The sequence below is a fragment of the Rhinoderma darwinii genome, chromosome 2 (genome assembly GCF_050947455.1).
Source record: "Rhinoderma darwinii isolate aRhiDar2 chromosome 2, aRhiDar2.hap1, whole genome shotgun sequence".
Taxonomy (NCBI): domain Eukaryota; kingdom Metazoa; phylum Chordata; class Amphibia; order Anura; family Rhinodermatidae; genus Rhinoderma; species Rhinoderma darwinii.
Genome location: NC_134688.1, coordinates 434,483,762 through 434,505,511, shown reverse-complemented (window position 1 = coordinate 434,505,511; position 21,750 = coordinate 434,483,762). Strand labels below are relative to the sequence as shown.

Genomic DNA, 21,750 nt, shown 5'->3' with positions numbered 1-21,750 from the left:
CAGGCGAAAACAGCTCCTGAATTTCAGACGTTCTTGCAAGTACTAGCGTTTTTCGCAGCATCTTTTACGGACGTTATTGGAGCTGTTTTTCAATGGAGTCAATGAAAAATGGCTCCAAAAACGTCCCGAGAAGTGTCCTGCACTTCTTTGACGCGGGCGTATTTTTACGCACCATCTTTTGACAGCGACGCGTAAAATTACACCTTGTCTGAACAGAACATCGTAAAACCCATTGCAAGCAATGGGCAGATGTTTGCAGGCGTAATGGAGCCGTCTTTTCAGGCGTAATTCGAGGCGTAAAACGCCCGAATTACGCCTGAAAACAGTGCGTGTGAACATACCCTTACAGCACTTGTATCAGAGATGTGTCTTGTTACGAGCCGTGGACCTGTGTATCCATGTCGAGGATAGATTTTTACGCACTGGAAGTAAACAATGTAGGTTTCTATTGAATGACAGCAAACAGATCTCTGTGAGAAATTGATACAGAAAATATATTGTAAAATTACGTAACTTTAAAGGCTTTATTTTCTGAAACCATAAGGCCCTGTTCACACTGAGTTATTTGGCACTGTTTTTGACGTGGAAATCACGCCAAAAATGTCAGAAAATGTCAAAGTCTCAGAGTTCTTGGAGATCAACGCTATTTGGGCAGCGTGTTTCTCGCTTGCTTTCCCACACTGCTGAGTCTTTGGACAAAACACCTACATTGATCTCTATGTATTTTGCTTGTACTTCCAATTGATCAATGTATGTGACTTATCCATAGGGGTAAGCATGTGTGCGGCAAAACACACACAGAGCCTCCCTCAAATTCAATGGCAAGAAGAATGCAGCATACAAAGCTATTCTTGCCATCAAGTCTACAGACACCACGGTGTAACCCCCAATGGACTACATTAAAGTCAATGGGGGTCTGTTGGGCACCATTAGTATCCGTTGTATGAAGGTTCCAGCAGAGCATCAGGGTTTCCATTATAAACGGGAAGAATGAGGCAGATGTGAACAGAACCGAACATTTAGTGCAGAGGCATATAGACAGCAGAGGGCAACCATGCAAGAACGGTATATGGTCCCTGTGCTCTCTAACAGTCCATTATAGTCCATTATAGAGGGAAGAACTGTGAAGGATCTGCAGTGCATTCTTAGAATTGGGAAGTATCCTAGGGATGTGCCATCACTTCCTAAGATGGTTATACCCCTTTACCAGTCAGTTTGTGTTGTGCCTTTTGCAGTGTTTTTTTTTCTTTTTTTTAAAAGAAAGTTATAAACCCCAAATACAGTATGACCTGTGACAATATCTAGGGTACAATCCGAAAAGTCTGGCTATACAATGGCCTGCACATGCAGATATAGATATTGGATATTTGCAATTTGCTAATGAACATGGAGAACATCTAACGTCTGCTTGAAGCTGTAGGTAAGAATAAGGTGGAATATAATTGGCATTTTGTGATAACACAGGTTATCAATACACAGGTTCACAATACAAGTCCCAGTCCTGCAACTCAAAGTGGTTGTCCGGGATTAGAAAAAAAAGAATCCGTTTTTTTCAGAAACAGCGCCCACCTGTCTTTGCACTGCGGCTCCAGGTGAGGTCTTACTGCTGTCACCATCCTACTGCATTTACTAACATGTCTTAAACTGATCTTATTGTTTGGTATAATTACTATGAGACCTTGGAATGTTTTGTTCATACTGTATTTGCTGTACCAGGCATACTGCCCCATATCATGAGAGGTGCCACACTTTGTCCACTTTAAGATAGACTTTAAAGGGGTGTTCCCATCTTGATAAATATACCTATAAAGCTTAAAAACATAAAATTAGGCATTTTTGTAAATACCTTCTTTTTTTTAAATGCTGTACTTTACGTGATATCCTGGCTCCATCTTACTGACAGACCCTCTTTGTTTATTGCTGGTTGCCTAGGGATCCGGCCACCACCGCTTTGCTCTAGCGGTGGCCGCGCTTACGCTGTTCTACCTCTTTATTTTGCAGTGAGGATGGCGGGGATCTCGGGAACGCACTAGAGCATGTGCAGTAGCTCCCTGCCCGACCACCTCTTTTGAGTTCTATTTAAGTCTATAGGACGGCCCCCAGGCATGCACAGTATCCCTGGAGCCGTCCAGTACTCGTCAAATCAGTAAAGGCCAGCCGATTTAGCTGAGTCCTTATCAGAACTGGTATGTAACATGGACTGGCCGCTGTCCGTGGTATAAGCTGCGCATAAATCAGCTGTATGAGACAACGTCCTGCTCGGTCTCCTATGCTCCCATCTGCTGTAAGGAAGCCAGCCCTGTATGAGTGCGGGCTTCTGTACTGCCAACAGGAGCACAGGAGACCGAGCAGAACGCCGTCTCATACAGATGATTTATGTGCAGCTTGCACCACGGACCCGACAGTCAGGGGCTTCTCCAGGACAGGAATTCCCGGCCAGAGCGTCGGAAACTACACTAGAAGGAGTCCCAATGGAGTTAGCTACAGGGATGGTGGGGGGTGTAGCAAAAGCGACATTATCAAACGACGCCGGGAGCGCGCACTAAAGGGGTAGAGCGGCTTGATTGAGATCAAGCCGCTCACGCCCCCTTTTAGAAAACATAACCAGCAGTAGCTGCATTATCTAGTTGAGAAAAAAGGGAGTTAGGAAATTAATATTAAAATTTTTTAGAGCAATATATTTAAATTTTTATTTATGTTTAGAATGTATTAAGAAAAAAAAGACTCAACTTGGGAATAACCCTTTAAGATAAATTGTTTGGCTGGGAAATTTGTGTTGTATGCCCATTAAGCACTTCTTTAACTTGCACATTAGAGTGGTTTTCGAAAAAGCATCACATCACAAGGATATCACAAACTAAAAACTTTTGTGAAACTGCACAGACTGTACAAGGTCCCTGATTACGGTCTGTTTAGATATTTTTAAATTAAATAGGCCTTTTTGGCCATTAAATATAAATCACGGTTCGTTCTTAGAGATTTTCAATCACTAGAATGTTTAAAAAGTAAGAAAGGATTTTTGTCCTCACTATATTAAATATTTATTTTAGGGGATGAAGGAAATAATATTAAATCACAAGGGATAAGGATCGATTGGGGGTTAGTTTATAAACATATTGGAGAAGCATCATTAAATCACGATCACCGATTTATTTGTTTTATGATCAATCATAGACTTTATTATTCACCGAAGTTTTTAAAGGTTATGGGGTTAAGGAATAATGATAATTGTCAGTAATGTGGTATACATCAAGCGGATCTCATCCACTTGTTGTGGAGTTGTCCCAAGCTACATACACCGTGTTCCAAATTACTATGCACATTGGATTTAAGTGTAATAAACATTTAATTATTAGTTTTTCAATCAAACTCATGGATGGTATTGTGTCTTAGGGCTCTTTGGATCATTGTAATCAATCTCAGACACCTGTGATAATTAGTTTGCCAGGTGTTCCCATTCAAAGGAAAACTACTGAAGAAGGACGTTCCACATTATTAAGCAGGCCACAGGTTTCAAGCAATATGTGAAAGAAAAAGGATCTCTCTGCTGCCGAAAAGCGTGAAATAGTGCAATACCTTGGACAAGGTATGAAAACATTGGATATTTCAAGAAAACGTAGGCGTGATCATCGTACTGTGGAAAGATTTGTGGCTGATTCAGAACACAGACGGGTTCGTTCAGATAAAAGCATAATGAGGAAGGTTTCTGCCAGACAAATTAATAGGATTAGGAGAGCAGCTGCTAAAATGCCATTGCAAAGCAGCAAACAGGTATTTGAAGCCGCTGGTGCCTCTGGAGTCCCACGAACCTCAAGGTGTAGGATCCTCCAGAGGTTTGCAAGTGTGCATAAAGCTATTATTCGGCCACCCCTAAACAATGCTCACAAGCAGAAACGGTTGCAGTGGGCTCAGAAATACATGAAGACTAATTTTCAAACCGTGTTGTTTACTGATGAGTGCCGTGCAACCCCCTGATGGTCCAGATGGATGGAGTAGTGGATGGTTGGTGAATGGCCACCATGTCCCAACAAGGCTGCGATGTCAGCAAGGAGGTGGCAGAGTCATGTTTTGGGCTGGAATCATGGGGAGAGAGCTGGTAGGCCCCTTTAGGGTCCCTGACGGTGTGAAAATGACCTCTGCAAAGTACGTAGAGTTTATGACTGACCACTTTCTTCCGGGGTACAAAAAGAAGAACCGTGCCTTCCGTAACAAAATTATCTTCATGCATGACAATGCACCATCTCATGCTGCAAATAATACCTCTGTGTAATTGGCTGCTCTGGGCATAAAAGGAGAGAAACTCATGGTGTGGCCCCCATGTTCCCCTGACCTCAACCCTATTGAGAACGTTTGGAGCATCCTCAAGCAAAATATCTATGAGGGTGGGAGGCAGTTCACATCGAAACAGAAGCTCTGGGAGGCTATTCTGACATCCTGAAAAGACATTCAAGCAGAAACTGTCCAAATACTCACAAATTCAATGGATGTAAGAATTGTGAAGGTGATATCAAAGAAGGGGTCCTATGTTAACATGTAACTTGGCCTGTTACGTTTTTTTTTATTGAAAGAGCTTTTGATTTCTGTAAATATGACCTCCTGATGCTGCAAATTCAACAAATGACCATTTTAGTTCTCTTGATCTCCGTTGTGCATAATAATGTGAAACAGTGCATTTTGAGTTTTTTACTTCTAAAAAAAATCTGTTATCATTAGGAGATTTGTTCAATAAAATTTGCATTATACTCCAACGGTTGATGGCTTGAAGATTATACTGACTGTCATTTGCATCGACTATTTAGGAAAATCAGTGAAAAATAACATTTGCATAATAATTTGGAACGCGGTGTAGATACTGGAGTGTAGTAGCCGCATCTATTTCTAAATTAATTCAGAAAGAGGTTCAAATAGAACCGACACTATTTCTTTTTGGCATCTCCGGTCTTCTGAAAGACTGTGGTTGTAGCAAACTAATTAGAAAGATTTTGTTTCTGGCAAGATTGGTTATCATTCATGAATGGATCTCAAAAGATTTCCAACGGGAAGTAGAATGGCACCATATTGTGAATAGAGTGATTCTTTTAGAAAGATCGTATTACTAGACGCAAAGTAAAGGGGAAGGGGATTTTTTTTTTTGTTAGAACTGGAACAGATGGATAGAGGAACTATCCCTCAAACAGAAAAAGACCTTAGAGCTGGTTGTTAGTTGTTTGAGTAATGTTTTTTTTAAATTTTTTGGTGTTTCATTTTTTTACGGCGTTCGCCGAGCGGGTTAAATAATGTAGTAGATTTACCACTGTAGCAGCCATAGCGGCTGCTATAGGGCCCGTGGCGTGAGGGGACCCGTGACGCCTGCCGAGACGACCCCCCATTCCCGGTGGCACCGCTAGCAGCTACTATGGCTGCTAGAGCGGTAGCGACTCCAAATTCAATAGTATCTGCGTCGTTAGGACGCAGATACTATTAAACACTATGACAGATCAGGGAGATACCATAGGCTACAGGCCATGTTCGGTCTGCAGCCTATCAGGCGCAGGGTCAGGATTCCTGCGCAGGCCGGCATGATGACATCACTGGGTCACACCGGCCTACACAAGGATCCCGTCGGCATTGAGGAGCTGCTCTGTTCGTCAGGGGACCAGGGCCTAGGTGTGTATAATTATTTTTTTGTTTGCGGGCGATAGATCATACTATATACAAGGGAGGTGGGAACGCTATCTAGAAGGGGGGCTGTATAGCACTGTATGGGCATCTGTAATAGCACTCTTTATAGGGGGGCTATATAGCACTGGCTACAGGGGGGCTATATAGCACTGCCTTCAGGGGGACTGTATAGCACTGCTTACGGGGGGCTCTATAGGACTGTCTACAGGGTGGGCTGTATAGAACTCTCTACAGGGGGCTGTATAGAACTGTCTACAGGTGGGGCTGTATAGAACTTTCTACGAGGGGGCTGTATTGAACTGTCTACAGGGGGGCTGTATAGCGCTGTCTACAGGGGGGCTTTATAGCACTAGCTACAGGGGGGCTTTATAGCACAGTCTACAGGGGGGGCTTTATAGCATTGTCTACAAGGGGCTGTATAGCACTATCTGCAGGGGGGCTATATAGTGCTGTCTACAGGGGGGCTGTATAGCACTGTCTACAGGGGGCTGTATAGCACTGTCTACAGGGGGGGGGGTTGAATAGCACTGTCTACAGGGGGGGTTGTATAGCACTGTTTACAGGGGGGCTGTATTGCTCTGTCTACAGGGGAGCTGTATAGCACTGTCTACTGGTGGGCTGTAAAGCACTGTCTACTGGGGCGGGCTATATAGAACTGTCTACGGAGGGCGGGCTGTATAGAACGGTTTACAGGGGGAGCTTTATAGCACGTCTAGAGGGGGCTGTGTAGCACTGTCTACTGGGGGCTATATGGCACAATCTACAGGGGGGCTGTATGGCACAATCTACAGGTGGGCTGTATAGCACAATATACAGGGGGGGTGCTGTATTGGACTATCTACAGGTGGGCACTTTCTACAAGGGGGGCTGTGTGAGGCACCCAGGGGAGGGGGGCCCAGTCAAAAGTTTGCTATGGAGCCCAGTGTTTCCTAGTTACGCCCCTGGCTGCCATAGAAGACACCGGCCCCCTGCGATCACATAGCAGGGTGCCGGTGGGGTGAGAGAGGGAGCCCCCTCCCTCCCTCCAAAACCACTCAGATGCGGTGCTCGCTATTGAGCGCCGCATCTCAGGGGTTAAACGAGCGGGATCGATACTGATATCGATCTCGCCCGTTCATACATGTCTGCTCCCAGCCCTCAGCTACCTCCAGTAGCTGAGAGCAGGGAGATTTAATTGCTCCCCGCATTATTTATTCTAATGCATAAAAGGCTACTGCATCGAAATAAATCCCGTTAGTGGCCACTGTAGAAACAACTATGGGCAGTGACTAACGTGTTAATATAATGTTAACTTGGGAGATTTTCTTTTTTTGTTATGTAGTATGGAATATTTTGTTGTAATTCAACAATAATAAAGCCAAAAGTTGCTGTTAACTGATCAGGGGCTTAACTACAGTCCTATGGGCCCCAGGTCAAATTTTGCACTTGCCCGGCCCACCTTTCTGCCTGTTGCTCGGATGCGAGGGCCCCAGTGGCATTTCTAGTCTAAAAGACAATTTTCTATATATGATAATATACCTCTAAATTATACAGTCATTAAGTCACCACTCCAGTGAAACACATATATTTCTCAAGGGAAAAACCACGTATATTTACTATTGCACAGTGAATAAAGTCATTAAGTCACCAAATAAAACTACTATCCACTATACAAGGAACAAATATCAAAAACCCAGTATACCAATATTACTACTTTACAAGGGACAAACAGTACTGCCACACCATGACCACATACTACCATCACTTAGTGACTGCATAATATTACCATACTGTTCCTGAATAATAACTCCACATCATAACCACATATTATTCAGTCATTATGTGATAATAATTTACTATCACATAATGACTGAATAATACCACCGTACTGTTACTGAATAATACATCCACATCATAACCACATATTACTTCCACATGACGACTGTTTTATTCAGTAACAATGTGGTGGTATTAATCAGTCACACCATGTTCACATATTCCCACCACATAGTGACTGAATAATACTACCATACTGTTACTGAATAATACCGCCACCTGGTAATCACATATTACTACCACATAGTGACTGAATAATACCACCATACTGTTACTGAATAAAACCACCACACCATGACCACATATTACCACCACATATTGTCTGAATCCACCAAACTGTTACTGAATAAAAACCACTGTTCAAAGACCAATATTACCATTAATACAGTGACCATATAGTGGCATGGATGTAGCCATCTTTTCTTGACTCTGATAACTTGCTGCAGCATGATATCACACAACAAAAGCCATTGAAAAGTCATTGAGAAAGTCAAGATAAAAGATCTTGCCACTGTGTATTTAATTAGTTGAAAGTCAAGATAAAGACGGCTACATCTGTAGATACTGTACTAGTTTTACACAGATGCTCTGCAGACCATATAAGTGAATATAGTAGTTACAGTACATCCAGTGACTCACAGTAAACATCTTCTCAGATTGGAGTCACTCACTGTCCCTTTTCTCCTTCATCTGGCACAGACCACCCTGACAACCTCTTACAGCCATGACTTGTCTCTGCAGAATTTTCAGCACAGACATCTTTTCCTCCTTGATTTTTCAGCATCCACCCTACCTATTTCCAACCCTCTACACAAACTCGACATCCATAGTACCTTAGATGGGATAATGCCCATCTTGGTACCTCACACGGTAATAGTAACCACTTTTTCTGTTTCAAACAGTAATAGTGCCCCCTAAACAGCAATAGTGGCTCATTTAAGTCCTAACAGTAATAATTCCCCAAAGTAGTAATGTCCCTCTTTGTGGGCCAACACAGTAGTAGTGCTCTTTTGGTCCCCATATAGAAGTTAGGTGCCCCCATAATGTAGTTAGGTGCCCGCATATAGTAGTTAGGCACCCGAATAGTACTTAGGTACAACCATATAGCAAATTCTAAGCTATCCCTGAATAGATCTGTCCCTGTTCTACAGCCGGGGCCCGTTTCGCCGAGTATGTCTCGGCTTCTTCTAGTTGCATGTCAACACGGTAGACAATCGGCAAACTCATATCATGCACAGGGAGAAAGTGGTTTGACCTACCACTGCTCCCACTAAAGAGAAGCGGATTTGCCGTGAGTGCTACCTAGCACACAGGTAGGCTTTAATGAGCCCGCCCTCAGCAGCACCTTAAGTGATGAACGATAGTGACCAAATTTAGTGTCTCGTATCATTCCGGTAATCAAAAAGCTGAAGGACTGTGGTTGAAATACAGGCAAGAAACATTTCAAACCAAATAGTCACTTCACTAATCTTAAGTTACAAACATCAATGCTGACAATATTTAAGTTCCAATATAATTAACATCTGATTCCAAGAGTGGATAAAAGTGTATGAAAGCAATAAACCTATACAATGTGCTGTACCCTCTGTTGGAAGTTCAATTCAATACTATCTGACATTTCAACTAATCATTGAAGTCCACTTTATTGTAAATCGTCAGTGCATATTCTAGCTCTCTTTTTACAGCACGTAAATGAAAAGTTGCTGTCTGCACAACTGAGTCTCTAATTTAGGCCCATTTAATTCACTATCCCTCCTCATTCCCACTTATTAAGTTATCAAAAAGTTTGTTTCAAAAATATACTTTTTCCAAAATAATATAACAATTCAAGTGGGATCTGACAAGTTAGATAGGGTGTTTTTAAAGGAACGACTCACCATATTCCTGTATGGTATACTATACCTACTATAGCCAGGCTACTAGCATATCTGATCCTATAGTTCTTGCCACAATGTTCCCCTTTCTTCTAAAAATAATCCACTATAAGTGGTATACATTTGGGCCAAAATAATTAATAAGAATTCTTGGATCCCAAAAAGAGGCTTTTTCAAATTAGGTTGGTTGGTTGTTAAACTGGGGATATCCAACCTTTAATCCCTAAGGGCTTATTCAGACGAACGTATAATAGGTCCGTGCAACGTGCGTGATTTTCATGCGCCTCGCACGGACCTATGTTAGTCTATGGGGCTGTGCAGACTGGCCGTGAGTTTCACGCAGCGTGTGTCCGCTGCGTAAAACTCACGACGTGTTCTATATTTGTGCGTTGTTCGCGCATCACGCACCCATTGAAAGCACTTCCATGTGACGCGCGTGATTCGCGCAACAGCAGTAAAAGGTATGAATGAAAACAGAAAAGCACCACGTGCTTTCTGTTTACAAACATACAAACAGAGTGTCATAATGATGGCGGCTGTGCGAAAATCACGCAGCCACGCATCATATGCGGCTGACACACGGAGCTGTTAAGTACCTTTTGCGCGCACAAAACTCCGCATTTTTTGCGCGCGCAAAAAAATGCGCCATTTTGCACGCGCAAAAGGTACATAACAGCTCCGTGTGTCAGCAGCGTATGATGCGTGGCTGCGTGATTTTCGCACAGCCGCCATCATTGACACTCTGTTTGTATGTTTGTAAACAGAAAAGCATGTGGTGCTTTTCTGTTTTCATTCATACTTTTTACTGCTGTTGCGCGAATCATGCACGTCACACGGAAGTGCGTCCATGTGCCGTGCGTGGTTTTCACGCACCCATTGACTTCAATGGGTGCGTGATGCGCGAGAAACGCACAGATATGGGACATGTCGTGAGTTTTATGCAGCGGACACATGCTGCGTAAAAATCAATGACTGTCTGAACGGCCCCATTGACTAACATAGGTCCGTGCGAGGCCCGTGAAAATCATGCGCGTTGCACGGACGTATATCACGTTCGTCTGAATAAGCCCTTAGAGTGAGAATATCACTCCATATTATTTATTTTGTGCACCCTGCAGTATCTTAGTCAACTGAATAAAAGGTGTATTTTAATGTTATACCCTCTTTTCCCAACCCCCTCCACCATCCCTCTCTAAATGTACCCCTCATATAGTACTTAGGTGCCCCCATCTAGTAGTTAGGTGCCCACATATAGTAGTAAGGTGCCCCACAAACTAATTAAGTGCCCCCATATAGTAGTTCGGCCTCCCCATATAGTAGGTTGGTGCCCCTGTATAGTAGTTAGGGGTCCCCCTACAGTAGTTAGGTCCGATATAGTAGTTACTCCTCAATTAACAGTTACTCCATTTGCATCAATAAAAATTAAAAAACCTGAAAGTCACTTAGCCGTGCTCCCACAGCGAGCTGCTTATTTTTCTGTGGCGTTATGTAGTGAAGGATGCTGTCCAAAATAGTTGCAGCCTGTTTCAAGTTTGCCCAAGACAAGTTTGCCCAGATGTTTCACAATCCTGGGAAAAAGTTCTATTGACAGATTAGACAACAGATTAACTTTTTTGCACAAATGCACAATGCTATTTTTGGAGTATAAAAAACACTACACACCAACACCAAAACCTCATCCCAACTGTAAAGCATGGTGGTGGGAGCATCATGGTTTGGGGCTGCTACGTTTCCTCAGGGAGCTAGATGCCTTGTGATCATTGAGGGAACAATGAAATGAAAGGTGTCAAAACATTATATAGGAGAATGTAAAGGGCAGCAGTCAATGTCTTTTTAACCCCTTCCCTACATTTGATGTATAGCTACGTCATAGCCGGGTAGCAGAAGTATGGAGCGGGCTCACAGGCTGACACTTCACAGTAATGATGTCTGCCATCTGCCATCTTTGTGCTCCTATTAAACCATGCCTCTAGAGCAGGGGTCTCAAGCACGCTGCCCGCGGTTTGCATGCCGCCCCTGAGGCTGTCATCTGCGGCCCGTGGGACACAGAGCCACTAGTATAGGCTCTGCTTCGGGACTCTGTGGAATTCCCTGAAATTGCTGTCCATATATGGACAGTTTTGTCAGGGTCTTCCCCAGAGTGGAGTCCCGAGCAGAGTGCTAGTATAGGCTCTGCTCTGGGATTCTGCGGAATTCCCCGACATCGCTGTCCATATATGGACAGTGTTGTCTGGGTATTCCCCAGAGCGGAGTTCCGGGCAGAGCCCTAGCATAGACTCTGCTTTGGGACTCTGTGGAATCCCCTGACATCACTGTCCATGAATAGACACGCGATGTCTGGGGCTTCCCCAGAGCCTGAGTCCCGGGAGAGCACTAATATAGGCTCTGCTCCGGGACTCTGTGGAATTCCCTGACATCGCTGTCCATATATGGACAGTTTTGTCAGGGTCTTCCCCAGAGCGGAGTCCTGGGCAGAGCGCTAGTATAGGCTCTGCTCCGGGACTCTGTGGAATTCCCTGACATCGCTGTCCATATACGGACACGCGATGTCTGGTGCTTCTCCAGAGCCGGAGTCCCGGGCAGAGCGCTAGTATAGGTTGTGCTCCAGGACTCTGTGGAATCCCTTGACATCGCTGTCCACATATGGACAGCGATGTCTAGGGCTTCCCCAGAGCTGGAAAGTGATGTCAGGAGCACGGCTGGAGTCCCAGTAGGATCGCGAGTAGCGCTCTACCCGGGACTACAGCTCTGGGGTTGCCCCTTACATCTTTGTCCATATATGAACAGTGATGTCAGGAGCAGAGCTGGAATCTGAGGCAGAGTGCTCGAAGCGGCTCTGCTCTGGGACTCCAGGTCTGGGCAAGCCCCTTACATCACTGTTCATATATGGACACTGATGTCAGTTACTTCCCAAGAGTTCCGGAGCAGAGCCTATACTAGTGCTCCGCTCTGGGACACCGGCTCTGGGGTTGCCCCTGACATCACATTCCAGTCCAGGAGGATCTCCTGACATCACTGTGTATGGACAGTGACATCAGGGGCTTCTCCAGCAGAGGAATCCCTGGCCAAAGCGTTGGCAACGCTCTGGCTGGGGATTCCACTCCTACAGGGAGCCCCAATGGAGCTATCTACAGGGGGTGTCTGTGGCACTATGTACAAGGAGTGTGTGTGGCATTATCTGCAGAGGGCACTGTGGCAGCATCTACAGAGGGCACTGTGGCAGCATCTACAGAGGGCACTGTGGCAGCATCTACAGAGGGCACTGTGTCAGCATCTACATAGGGCACTGTGGCCGCATTTACAGAGGCCACTATGGAATTATCTACAGAGGGCACTGAGGAATTACCTACAGAGGGCTCTGTGGAATTATCTACAGAGGGCACTGTGGCAGCATCTACAGAGAGCACTGTGGCATTATCTACAGAGGGCACTGTGGCAGCATCTACAGAGGGCACTGTGGCCGCATTTACAGAGGCCACTGTGGCAGCATCTACAGAGGCCACTATGGAATTATCTACAGAGGGCACTGAGGAATTATCTACAGAGGGGTCTGTGGAATTATCTACAGAGGGCACTGTGGCATTATCTACAGAGGGTACTGTGGCATTATCTACAGAGGGCACTGTGGCATTATCTACAGAAGACACTGTGGCATTATCTACAGAGGGCACTGTGGCATTATTTACAGAGGGTAATGTGGCATTATCTACAGAGGGCACTGTGGCATTATCTATGGGTGGGTGTGTGGGAGTATCTACACAGGACACTGTGGCATTATCTTGGGGTGTGTGGCATTATCTACAGAGGGTACTGTGGCATTATCTACAGAGGGCACTGTGGCATTATCTATGGAGGGTACTGTGGCATTATCTACAGAGGGCACTGTGGCATTATCTACAGAGGGCACTGTGGCATTATCTACAGAGGGCACTGTAGCAGTATATATAGAAAGCACTGTGGCAGCATCTATAGAGGGCTCTGTGCCATGATCTAAAAAGGGGCTGCCTAATTGTCACGAAGGGTCTGTGGTCCCGCTGGCCCATACCGCCTTGTTGGTAAGGCAGCTGGCCAACAGGGAGCAGGTGAATGTCTATAGTTCATATAGGTACCTGTGGCAGCTCAGACTGCAGCAGGGCAGGCTCGGCTTGGACAAGGCCGCAGGTAGACGTCAGGCGAGGTGAAACAGGTCAGACGTGGATACAGCACGACACAACTTTGGCACAGCACAGTGCTCGACCAGGATGGTATGGAAATGCAAGGAACAGGAACTAGAGGGATTCCGTTCCTAGAGGGAACCCCTGATGTCATTGTCCATATATGGACAGTGACATCAGGGGCTATTAATGGAGCAGAATCCCTTGCCAGAGCGTCCATATATGGACAGTGACATCAGGAGCACCTCCTGGAGCGGAATCCCCTGCCAGAGCTCTGGCCTAGGATTCCGTTCCTAGATGAAACCCCTGGCGTCACTCCCCAATATAAGGACAGTGATGTCAGGGGCTACTCATGGAGCGGAATCCAATGCCAGAGCGTTGCTGACACTATGGCCAGGATTCCGTTCCTACAGGGAACCCCTGATGTTGCTTTCCATATATGGACAGTGACGTCAGGGGCTCCTCCTGGAGCGTAATCCCCTGTCAGAGCGTGGCCGATGCTCTGGCCAAGGATTCCGCTCTTGAAGGAGCGTAATTTATATAGGGACAGTGAGTTCAGGGGCTCCTTCTGAAGCGGAATCCACAGCCACAGCATGGCTGACGCTCTGGCTGGGAATTCCGCTCCAAGAGGGACAGTAACGCCAGGGGATCCTCCTGGAGTGGAATCTCCGGCCCCAGCATGGACGATGCTCTGGCTGGGGCTTCTGCTCCTAGAGGGAAGGGGGTTGTGGCATTATCTACATGGACACTGTAGCAATATATGGGCACTATCTACAGGGAACACTGTGGCACTATGTATGTGGGTACTGGCACTTTATATGTGGGCACTGGCACTAGGGGCAGCTAAGAGGGCATTATACTGTATGGGGCAGCTAAGGCGGCATTATACTATATGGGGCAGCTATGGGGCATTATACGGTATGGGGCAGCTAAGGGGGCATTATAATATATGGGGACAGCTATGGGGGCATTATACTGCATGGGGGCAGCTATAGGGGCATTATACTGTATGGAGCAGCTGTGGGGGCATTATACTGTATGGGGCAGCTATTGGGCATCATACTGTACGGGGGCAACTATGGGGTCATTATACTGCATGGGGGCATTTGTATGGGAATTATACTGTATGGGGGCATCTGTGTGGGCATTATACTGTATGGGATAGCTATGGAGGCATTATATTGTATGGGGGCAGCTATTTGCTATTATACTGTATGGGAGGCACAATGGGGCATTATACTGTGTAGGGGACAGCTATAGGCAGTTTATACTCTGTGGGGGGTTCTATGGGGGCATTATACTGTGGGGAGGCACTATGGGAGCATGATATTGTGTGTGATGAATCGGTTGTGTATGGGTGGGGTTAGAGGTGTGGAAAGGGAAAAAAATGGAATACTTGAAAGTTGGGAGGTATGGGTGATGTATTAGGATAGTGACGCAAAGCACACAAATAAATCAACTAAAGCATGGGTGTATACGATTTGTGTTGTAAGAATGGCTAAGTCACGGTCCTGACCTTAAAGGGGTTGTCCCAAGTTGACTCAAATTTTTTTTTTTTATACATTCTAAGCAGGAAATGAATTTTAAAACATTTGGTGTTAAAAAAAAAATTCATTTCCTAAGTGCCTTTTTTTTACACTTGATAACTCAGCAAGTGCTGGTTATCTTTTCTAAAAAGGGGCATGAGCGGCTCGATGTCACTCAAGCCGCTCTGCTCTGCAGTGTGCGCGCTCCCGATGTTGCTAGATACTGTAGTTCTAGCAACATCGGGAGAATGTTCGTCTCAAGCGGGCATGGTAAGCCCGATTGAGACGAACTTACCGTGAATGTCATCAACCCTACAATACACTATACTACATTACACTACACTACACTACACTACACTACATTCACCCCGTTTCGGCTAGCCACTTTTCCCTCCCCCACCCTGTCACTACATTTTTGTACCCGCCGCATCGGTGCTTCATCAGCACCCGGCGAACAACTAAAAATATATAAAATAAAATAATAATCACCTAAGACGTTCTAACGGCGCTCTGAACGGTCCTGTCACTTGCCATCTTCCTTCTTCTTGGCACCGCTCGCATTCATAGTAACAATGCGTTGTGGCGCAGATGACGTAATCATATCAGGCACACGTGATTACTTCATCTGCGCCCACCGCTCTGTTATTGTGAATGGGAGAAGAAAAGTGACGGGACCGTTCAGCTCTTCGTGGGAACGTCTTAGGTGAGTTTATTTTTGTATGTATGTTGTTATGTATGTTGGTATGTATGTATGTATGTATGTATATGTTTTCTTGTATGTATGTTGTCATGTTTGTATGTGTATATGTGCATGTATGTTTGCATGTATGTATGTTTGCATGTATGTATGTTTGCATATATGTATGTTTGCTTGTATGTATGTTTGCTTGTATGTATGTTTGCTTGTATGTATGTTTGCTTGTATGTATGTTTGCATATTTGTATGTGTATATGTGCATGTATGTGTATATGTGCATGTATTTTTCCTTGTATGTATGTTTGCTTGTATGTATGTATGTATGCTTGCTTGTATGTATGTATGTATGTTTGCATGTATATATGTTTGCTTGTATGTTTGCTTGTATGTATGTTTGCTTGTATGTATGTTTGCTTGTATGTATGTTTGCTTGTAGGTATGTATGTTTGCTTGTATGTATGTATGTATGTATATGTTTTCATGCATGTATGTTTGCATGTATGTATGTTTGCTTGTATGTTTGCTTGTATGTATGTTTGCTTGTATGTATGTTTGCTTGTAGGTATGTATGTTTGCTTGTATGTATGTATGTATGTATGTATATGTTTTCATGCATGTATGTTTGCATGTATGTATGTATGTTTGCTTGTATGTTTGCTTGTATGTATGTTTGCTTGTATGTATGTTTGCATGTATGTATGTTTGCATATACGTATGTTTGCTTTTATGTATGTTTGCTTGTATGTAAGTATGTATGTATGTTTGCATGTTTGTATGTGTATATGTGCATGTATGTGTATATGTGCATGTATGTTTGCTTGTATGTATGTTTGCTTGTATGTATGTATGTATGCTTGCTTGCTTGTATGTATGTATGTTTGCATGTAAGTATGTTTGCTTGTATGTTTGCTTGTATGTATGTTTGCTTGTATGTATGTTTGTATGTGCATGTATGTGTATATGTGCATGTATGTTTTCATGTATGTATGTTTTCATGTATGTATGTTTTCATGTATGTATGTTTGCATGTATGTATGTTTTCTTGTATGTATGTTTTCTTGTATGTATGTTGTCATGTTTGTATGTTTTCATGTATGTGTTTTCATGTATGTATGTTGTCATGTTTGTATGTGTATATGTGCATGTATGTTTGCATGTATGTATGTTTTCATGTATGTATGTTTGCATGTATGTATGTATGTATGTTGTCATGTTTGTATGTGTGTATGTTTTCATGTATGTGTTTTCATGTAGGTATGTTTGCATGTATGTATGTTTGTATGTATGTTTTCATGTTTGTATGTGTATACGTGCATGTATGTTTGCATGTATGTTTGTTTGTATATATGTCTGTATGGCCATGTATGATACTGTCTGCTGGCGCCCTGTATCTAAGCCAACTTTGCCGTAGGCTTCTATACATGGTATAATAGTCAGTATCACACATGAAAGTTAAAGTAAGCCTACGACATGTTTTATTTCATTTTTTTTTTTTTATATTTTAGATTTTTTACAGGTTTGGTGTTTGGACTACGTCGGTTTCGAGGACTACTTAGATGACGCTTTTTTTTTCATCAATAAAATGGTTAATGAGGGTTGTGTTGGGGGTGCTTTATTTCAATAAAATATTTTATCTATATCTTTGTCTTTTCTTTTCAAGTTTTATTACTATCACTTTAGTAATGGCCGCTGTCTGAGTGACAACATCCATTACTAAGGGGAGGCTTAGTGTTAGCCGGTACAGAGGCTAACACTAACCACCATTATTACCCCGGTACCCACCACCACCAGGGGTGCCGGGAAGAGCCAGGTACGATCCAGTACCCGACCACCTGTTGTGATGGTCGGGCTCTGGGGCGGCCGCAGGCTGGTATTATGAGGCTGGGAAGGGCCAAAAACAGTGGACCTTCCCACCCTTGTAATGCTAGGCTGCTGCTGCTGTGTTGTATCTGGCTGGTTATAAAAATGGGGGGGGACCCCACGTCATTTTTTTTTATTATTTATTTATTATTTTTATTAAAAAGACATGGGGTTCCACCCAATTTATCATAACCAGCCACAAACAACACAGTGTTATTAGCCTGGGAATGTACTAAACCAGTGGCCCTTCCCACCCGTGTAATGCCAGACTGCTGCGGCCTTGTATATGGCTGGTTATTAAAAATGTGGGGGACCCAACGTCTATTGTTACATTTTACAAAAAAACGACGTGGGGTCCCCCCCATTTTTATAACCAGCCCGATACAACACAGCAGCAGCAGCCTAGCATTACAAGGGTGGGAAGGTCCACTGTTTTTGGCCCTTCCCAGCCTCATAATACCAGCCTACGGCCGCCCCAGTACCCGACCATCACAACAGATGGTCGGGTACTGGATCGTACCAAGCTCTTCCCGGCACCCCTGGTGGTGGTGGGTACCGGGGTAATAATTGGTGGTTAGTGCTAGCCTCTGCACCGGCTAACACTAAGTACCGCCTTAATAATGGACGCTGTCAATCAGCCAACTGCCATTATCTAGGCACTAATAAAGTTTGAAAAAAAAACACAAAGACAATTTTTTTTTATTGAAATAAGAAATCCCCAACAAAACCCTCGTTAACCATTTTATTAAAATTTTCAAAAAACGTAGATCTACGCAGTAGTCCAACGAATCGAAGATGTAGTCCAATCGGTACATCAAAATCTGCAACAACATTAAAAAAAAGTTAGCAATGTGAACAATACCGATACTTATACTCACCTACACACACACACAAACAACCACACACAAACATATACACAAACACATATAAACACACACCCATATATTACACAAACACACACATAAACACATATACACACACATATACACACACACATATACACAAACACATGTACACAAACACACCCATATATACACAAACATATACACAAACATATACACACACACACATATATACACAAACACACACACATATACACAAACACACACGTATACAAAAACACACACAAACATATACACACAAACCTATACACATATGCACAAACACACCCATATATACACAAACACACACACACACATATACACACACACATATGCATACATATACACATATGCACAAACACACCCATATATACACAAACACACACATATACACACATACATATACAAAAACACACAAACATATACACACAAACATATGCACAAACACACCCACATACACAAACACACACACACATAAACACACAAACACACACACAAACATATACACAAACACACATATACACACAAACATATACACAAACACATGTACACAAACAAACCCACATATACACAAACATATACATATATACACAAACACACCCATATATACACACACACACACATATACACAAACACACCCATATATACACAAACACACACACATAAACACACCAAAAAAGCACACACACATATACACACAAACATATACACATATACACACAAACATATGTACACAAACACACCCATATATACACAAACACATACACAAACCCACACATATACAAAAACACACACACAAACATATACACAAACACACCCATATATACACACACACAAATATACACAAACACAAAAATATACACAAACATATACACACAAATACACCCATATATACACTCACACATAAACACACACACATATACACAAACACACCCATATATACACAAACACAGACACACACACACACACACACACTTACCTTTAGCGGAGCGCAGACTTCTCGCGACGGGTGCCTTCCACTTCATCTCCTTGCATCGCATGCGCCGAGATGCGCCGAGATGCGCGTTCATGAGTAAATGACATCCTCTGCTCCTGACGCAGAGGATGTCATTACGCATGCGCGGCCACCGCTAAATGTAAATAGCGGTGGCCGGGAACCTAGGCAACGAGCAGGATACAAAGAGGGACCGACCGCAACTTCAATCAACGATATCAAGAAAACGACATCGCTGGACGACGGACAGGTAATTAGAATTCTTCTTATTTTTACATGGGGGAGCTTTATAGCTCCATTTATCAACTTGGGACAACCCCTTTAACCCTATCAGGGTTCTGTTTCATGACCTGAAAAGGGCTGTGCATGCAATGCATCTTGGAAATAATGGTGAACTGAAACACATTTGCAGGCAGAAATGGTCCAATATTCCTCCACAATGTTGTGCAAATCTCATTTGTAGCTACAGGGGGCTGTATCTGGCGCTATGTACAGGGGGGCTGTGTCTGGAGCTATCTATAGGGGGGCTGTATCTGGAGCTATCTACAGGGGGGCTCTGGTGGATGATTTTTCCATTGACAGGTTGCAGAGTTACACAACTGGAAAAAAAAAATCCCCATCATGTAACTCTGCTACCAGTCAATTGAAAAGTCATCAAACTCAGGGTCTCCCTCTGGACTTTCTTTGTTCTCAGCCTTTTGGTTTGTCCTGGAGCTGCTGCCGCCGTGATGAGCAAATGTTATACCCAAAATAGGAAAAGTAACATAAAGACAACATAACCTGATCCATAATATTGGTGATATCCAGACAGTTTGTAGATCCGCAGTGAGAATTTGCGCGTGTTATTTGCAGAAGGATCTGGCCGTGATTTGATGTGTTTATGCGGGATATTGGGCGTGGTTAGGGGCGGGGCTTAAAATGTCCCTCTTTTCCGAATTCAAAAGTTGGGAGGTATGATCTATCTATCTATCTATCTATCTATCTATCTATCTATCTATCTATCTATCTATCTATCTATCTATCTATCTATCTATCTATCTATCTATCTATCTATCTATCTATCTATCATCATCTCTCTGTGTCATACTCACTTAATTAGTCAATCATAGCAATGGATAGCAGAGTCTGGAAAGGAGAGAAAATCGTAGCAGCAGACAGTAATAAATAGAGCAACATGGGAACATACTACTATCATGATGTATTCTGTTGAACTTTGAGGGTCAGATACACAATTGTTCATTTCGTGATGAATTGTACTACTATTGTTTTGATAAATGATCAAATTCTTTAACATAATTCTTTGTAGGTTTTAGGTTGAAAAACAAGAATTACATCATGTGCAGATATTATTAGTTGTTTTTTTACTTTTAGGACTTTGCATTGCTACCAGAGAAGTAGGAACCACACTTAAATGTGTCTGCATTTGTGTAAGAAAGTCTTGATTCTCAGATGTTGAAGGGGCTTTCCAAGGAAGGGGTAGAGAATATGTGTACCATGGTGATGAGGCTTGAACCTAATCTAGTCATGTTTTTTATTAGTAATGTAGGGGGAAGTATATATAAATATTGTTCAGTGGTCACTGATGGCAGTATTACCCAATGATATCAGGTGATTGGGGCTGTTAACAATTGTTCCTATACCACACCAATAATAACTGGTTCCACCATCTCAACCTTAGTAGCAGTGGTTTCTTATAAAGTTCTCATGTGCTTATGTGGGGGTCTATCTGAGCATCCTCAATTGTGATCTATGAGCAGACATACTCACCCATCTATTCTATCTATAGATGCATGGAATGTCCACATCACTTTGAGGAATTTCCAGCCGGAAGGAAGGTCGTAGCCAAAGGAATTTGTAAATGAGGATATAATGGGAAGGACTGGTTTGGCTCATTTTTGTCAAAGGCCTGAGGAACTTCAGCTACATCTGTGATTATTACATGAAACTATTGATTTGTGGTAGGGAAATAAAAACCTAAATGAATGTGAACAAAATATTTTTTGAAAAGCTGATCTCAATGAAATTTCTGCAACTGTTAGTTTTATCTAAATGGGGCTTGCAAAAATCTATACACACAGTAATATACATACCTCATCATAGTCCAGGGCTGCCAGCCACTGCCGCAATGAATCTCTTGACGGAGCTGGCAGGGACGTCGGGCAGCACGTGCACAGAGCACACGGCCACCCCCTAAGCGCTCTATTGAGATCTCAAACATGCTTGCCCCAGTGCCAGTTATAGTGATTCGTTTCCCCAACCTGGTTTTTAGATCCTGAACTTGAACTTTG

General features: G+C 43.3%; 1 long non-coding RNA gene across 1 annotated transcript; it reads left to right on the top strand.

The window, feature by feature from the left end:
• The first annotated feature begins 1,521 nt into the window (after nucleotides 1–1,521).
• Nucleotides 1,522–21,421, top strand: LOC142741523 (uncharacterized). Its single transcript, XR_012881172.1, has 3 exons — nucleotides 1,522–1,592; nucleotides 20,834–20,889; nucleotides 21,249–21,421. It is a non-coding gene; the product is annotated as an uncharacterized LOC142741523 (long non-coding RNA).
• The last annotated feature ends 329 nt before the right edge of the window (nucleotides 21,422–21,750 follow it).